Source organism: Trifolium pratense, linkage group LG7 (genome assembly GCF_020283565.1).
Source record: "Trifolium pratense cultivar HEN17-A07 linkage group LG7, ARS_RC_1.1, whole genome shotgun sequence".
NCBI lineage: Eukaryota > Viridiplantae > Streptophyta > Magnoliopsida > Fabales > Fabaceae > Trifolium > Trifolium pratense.
Genome location: NC_060065.1, coordinates 26,760,504 through 26,766,914, shown reverse-complemented (window position 1 = coordinate 26,766,914; position 6,411 = coordinate 26,760,504).

Below are 6,411 nucleotides of genomic sequence, written 5' to 3'. Positions count from 1 at the left end.
TTATTTGGACTTATTCATTCAGTGGAGCATTTTCCTTATCATGATTGGATGGTACGAAAAACAAATTGACATATTCACTAAACGATGTTTGTGTTGTAAGCGTGTTAGCTCGACACGTGGTGGTTGAAATATACTAAGTACTTCCTTTTAAAGTTTTGCTAATTTATTTGCTTAGGTCTTTCTTTCACTCCTCAACCTCTACGTGCAAGCTTACAAGTATTAATTATGGATGAGATTATGAACTTTTGTTTTGGTTTTCATTAAAAAGTAAGGTTGTGACGTTGTTGGTCAAGGTCAAAATTATTGATTGGTGTGATTCAGTGAACTGTTATCCATTGATTGGTGACACTTTATAGTTTTGTGAACGTGGACAAGTTTAGGTTCAAGATAGGAAAGAAAATGGACATTGGCCTGATTTGTTCGAATATGCTGTGGTCAAATTCCAAATTTGTAAGGAAAGATATAATCTCAAAAAACATAACAAAAAATACCCCATAAAATTGGGAAGAGGAGGGATTACTTAATACGTAAACTAAGCCTCTACTTGGTGTGGCTTTCATATAAAGGGCACAATTTCATTTTTATCCTTGAAGTATATATCCCTATTTGGTGATTTTGGTCTCTCTTTTTTAATATGTGCAGATAAAGTCCCTAGTATCTATTTATGTTTTGGGCTGGACTCAACGGCCCATTCCATTAGAGCCTCTCACCATATCAAAGTCATGCCCAACATGAGGAAAATTTCTCATCTCACCTACCCACTTTCTCACCACACCCCTGGAAATTCCATTTTTGCCCTTGGTCAAAAAATTCGGAACGCGTTTTCAGAATTTTTTTAGTTCAAATTTGGAAAAAATTCGGAAAACACATTCCGAAGTTGTTTTTAAAGGCAAAAAAAATTCGGAAAACGCGTTCCGAATTTTTTGACCAAGGGCAAAAATGGAATTTCCAGGGATGTGGTGAGAAAATGGGTAGTGCGATGAGAAATTTTCCAACATGAGACTCAGTTAGCCAGACATAGGATCTACATAATTAGACAATATAAGCAAGTCTAGCCATTGATGGGCGTTGTTTGTAATGGTCCTCCTTTATTTTACAACAATTAGACAATATAAGCACCACCTTTTTAGGGAGTAATCCATAAATCTATCTAACAGGGGCCATCTGTAGATCAATTGCGTCATACGTAGGAAACATGAATTTGTATAATCTCACTGATATAAATATGTGTAAGTTTGCGAGTACCAACTAGAGTTTTTTCATCTGGTAAATGAACTGACCTTAACACGAAAACACGTTCACGTACTATCGGCACCTTTGCAACGAATGATAACAAGCATTAATGTTAGTTTTCGATTTTTGAAAAACAGGCAAAGAATAAATTATTGGCCGAGTCGCAGTTCGATACACTCTCTTTAAGACTTTTCACGGCACTACCCAAATTTGTGCAAGGTAGACTATCAATTGTGAAGTCCCCGGATAAAACAGCTCAGTTAACTGAATACGTTATCTACTGCACAGTAGAAAACAGGCAGAAAAACACTTTCGATTAGAACCTGTCTAATATTGATATACGAATATCAATTCGAAGTGGCAACATCACATAGTTGTTCGAGACTTGGTATTAAAAAAGAAATATATGCCCAAGCCCGGTTCGAGCCGGCCGGACGGTGGCGCACGTGTGATATTCAGCATGGTATGCCCCGTTTATAAAACTGGGTACCCCTTGGGGCGTACCCCAAGGAGTGACTTTATCATATATAAACACTACTCATGTGTGTGTTCCAACCAATGTCGGACTAATTGAAGCTTTTTTCAATTCACACATAGTTATTCAATTGTGTTCATTTCTATACCAAGATTTTCTCTACAAGTTACATACTTGTTCCAACAATTTTTTTTTTTGAATCAGCAAATTTATTAAAAACCACAAAACATGGCATAAGACATGCCAAGTTAGGGAGCAAGATACAAAAGAGCAGCAAAAAAAAAAACAGGAGCCACAACAAGATGAAAAACAAGCACACATGTTCCAACAATTAATGACTCTTTTGAGTAAACCAGTCCAACATAAAACAAGAGAATAGCGATGGTATCAAAAATAGTCTGAAATCAATGTAATGATACGATTAAGTGGCACCAGTCCATTGGAGGCAAACATAAAAACCTCGAAATCTGCAGATTTCAACAAATTTGAACAACTATTAGAGATTCTAAGAACAATTAATCAACCGGTGATACCAAACCAAACAACATGAAGTCGTAACAAATTCGGGAAAACACAAACAACCACCGCGAGGAAAAGGGAGACAGTTGAAGGATCGACCTGCCCTAAACGGATTAACAGAACACCACAGAGGGAGTTTCATAGTTACACATCAGTAAAGATTGATCGCACCACTGACAATCGTGACTATATCACATGGTTCTGATTTTGGGTGGGAAGATGATGGTAGGCGGCCATATGTAACTTTTAAGATTTTTTCATTTGTAAATGAAGCAATTAAATAAACTTAATATAATTATGCATTTGGTTTCACTTGTTTTTTCTTTTCATTTTTCTACAATTCTTTTTATGGGGTTGTAATTAATCGTACAAGAAGAATTCTTAGTCATCAATACTCTTACAATGATGCCATATTTTTTTACTCTTTTCTAGAAATTGAATTGCATCTACATTCTTCATTTCTGGGGTGCGAATCAAAGCCTTGGCCATATTGTTATGGCATTTATGACCCATTTTCACAAGCTTTTCACAACATTGCTTAGAAATGTTCTTTTCATTGACTATACCGTTAAATACTTCTTCTCCACAATGTGAGCCTATTTCTTCTACGCATGTAGTCAAAAATGTGGTGTTTTTTGGTCTAGTAACGAGATCACACTTGTGGTAAACTTTATCAACTTTGGTAAGAAAATGGATCCAATCTTCATTTTTGAACCTTTCATCACTTCCAAGGATAGATAAAGACATTTTGGTGTGACAATAGTATCCATTTTGAAAAAGCTTATAACAACAATCTTCGGAAATCTTAGTTTTATTAGAAGTAAACAATTTGTTGTAAACAAGTTTTCCACATTCTTCTCCTATATGTTTTCCACATTTGTGCAAATAATCAATATCAGCGTTTGGGGCTGAAGCTATTGTTATTGTACAAATGGAAGCAATCAAAATAAGAAAAAAGCTAAGTCTTGCCATGATATTTTAGCAAAATAAGCTGAAAAAAGCTAAGTCCTGTTTGATGTTAATAATCGATATACTTGTTTAAATAACGAGCTAAATTGACTCCGTTTTTTTTAACTTCCCTTAATAACGTATATTATATTAAAAAACTATGTTACTACTTGCATCAATTATTTAGGTGTTACAGTTGAACTTTGTGCTATTGTAGAGTTTTTGTTTCGAAAAGAAACATATATAATATCTTTATAAAAGATTGTGAAAATATTATATTAAAAAAACTTTAGATAATCATCTAATTAATAGAAACTAGGGGTAAACCCATGCGTTGCACGGGTTCGATTAAATATATAATTAAAATATTTTTATAAATGAAAAATAATAATTGTTATAAATATAATAATATCATATAGTTAAATGATAGATATTAAAATAGCTTATTTAACTCCTCTTCAATGTATTATTGGTCGTAAAATAAATTATAACCTTTAACTTATAAACTTTTGCATAGGTCATATACATTCAAATTATTTCTAATGTAGTTGAGACATACATTTTTTTTTTTATTTACAAAACATACAAAATCCATGGTTTAAATAGAAGGAAAACTTCCGATCAAATTGACGTGCTCCACAATCATCACACTGCAATGACCACATTTATTCCATAAAGCAATATTTAAACTTCAGTTCTCAAAAAGGTGAAAAATGGATATTGAAAATAGAATAACTTTCATATATATATATATATATATATATATATATATACTTAAAAAGATAAAAATATATAGTGGCTGACTTACTTGTTGAAAATATATATAGACATAATTTGCTAAAATATCTATACATAGAAAACATACAAAATAATTTAAATACAAAAAATGAGAGAGCATGACTAAAAAAAAAGTATGTGATACAAGTGAATAGATATTAGTTATATAAGGACCATGGTTACATTGAGAAGCATTCCAACATCCATAAGATTTAATTGTAATGAGTGTTTAGTTATCATTGCATTATATTTTTACAAATTAACTATGCAAAGGTTAATTTATGCATAAGAAATTAAAACTCTTTATGCAAAAACCACAATAACACATGGAGTTTTATTCTTTTCATTTTAGTGTGCCGTTTCTTTTCCAGATAATCAAAAGTCACACTATTAATTGGTGTTTCCAATTATTTGCAATTAAGCATAAAATAAATCCCATAATCGATTTCAATTATTTTTTCTTCTATGGACAAATAATAGACATGTTATATTGTTCACGTATTTATCAATTATCTTTTCTAAAAAGTCCGATATCAAATATAAAATTATATTCATAGTTATACAATAACTTTAGTAAAATTACATATTATTAATTTATTTTTTTTCTAAGGAAGAATTTTTTTTTTGTTTATCAGAGAATTTTTTAGTAAAGTTGGACGCAAAAATGTCAATATGGCGCAATTCAGTTTTTTTCTCAATTACATTATATACTATCATTTATCATTATAAGTCCAAATTTAATAGAAAGCTGAGACAAATAATATAAGAATACATAATTGTTTGTTGATATATCTTCTTGTGAGAATTTCATTTTAGAATTTCAACAATCATGAGAATTTGACGGTCATAGTATCATTTATGTCTCTCTCTAAACCATAACCGAGATATAAATTTGTAGGTCTTATAATATTAGTTGGTCACTTTTAATTAAATTTTTCATTTTTCATTATTGATATATTCTTTTGTAAGAAATTCTCTTAGAGGTGCCACATCATCACAAAGAAGGTCTAAGAGCAATTTAAGCTTCCTTTTAATAGTAAAAGATAAGGGTGAACTCAATGAAGCTAACTGAAAATTTGTAAAGATTAATTTAATATAACTATGGTCTAATTGGTAACACTAGCTTATAATTGGTAACAAGCTTACTTATAAGCTTCTTCTATAAGCTAGCTTATAAGCTTGTTCTAGATTATAAGTGTTTGGTAAAAACAATTTCTCATTAGCTTATAGTTTATTTTTAGATGCTATTTAGCATTTTAGCTTAGAACTTACATCTTTTAATATTTTCTTCCATTTTTATCTTTTAACTTAGAATCGTCCAAAACATACTCAAATATAAATGGAAGTAGAAAATAGTATATCGCGTAAAGTTACTTTCGCGCTCTATACTCATAATATATCGCGCTCTATTATATTTTGAATTCCTTTAAATTCAAATGTCATTAGACTGCTTGAAAGACATGTTGGAGTTAACGATGGCTCCTCCCGGCCCGAGTTTTCATCCTCGCTTTTACGTAATTTCTGCTTGTAATTAAGTTGTACCAAAAATTAGTGTTTTATTTATTTTTTGGTACAAATCAGTGTTAGAGAAGCTACCAACTGTATAATAGAACATAATTTCTTCGTGTATATAAAAATTTAGAAGATATATATTAATGGATCAATTATAGCTAAATAACAATAATAAGGTTTAACCAGGATGTTATATCGGAAAAAAGAAAACATGGATATCATATTATAAGAGTGATGATCAATTTTATTCCTTCACAGATTTTTGACGGAAAAATTCAATCCTCAACAAAAATAAAATTCAAATTGGTTTATGATATTATTATACTGAGAACAAATTAGTCCCTGACTTGTCATAACAAAGAGACTAAGTTGTTCTCAGGAATTAATTTGAATTTTATTTTGTCAAAGATTATAATAAATAATAAATTTTATTAAAATTAATTTGAATTGAATTTAACATGAATATTCAAAGGAAGCTCGCTAACTATTCGAGCAAACTTGGTATAAATATTTTCGATCTAATATACTTACTTCCACCGTCCTAAAATATAAGCAAAAGTTGGTCAACAAAAGTGATTGTAATTGGTCCAAATCTTTAACCAAATATATCAAGAGTGCGTTTAATTTGCTAAAAAATGAGGAATAGAACAGGACAAAAATAATTGTCCAACGTTTGATGTCAAAAAACAATCGAGGACAACACAAAATAAACGTTGATGAACAGCCCAAGTGACCCCTTTTTTTGTAACCCACTAAAGTGGGGGACAAAATTTTGTCCAGCAGACAACAGATTGAAAAATAGAATTTTATCCTCGTAGCCTTGGCCTTTTCTCGCTCGCGTCATCTTTCTCCTAATTCTCCCCAAAACTGGTAGGCTTGCTTCTGCTGTAGTTCTGCCAACGCTGCATTCCTCAACACTATATCAAGTAATCTTTTCGATTGCTTTT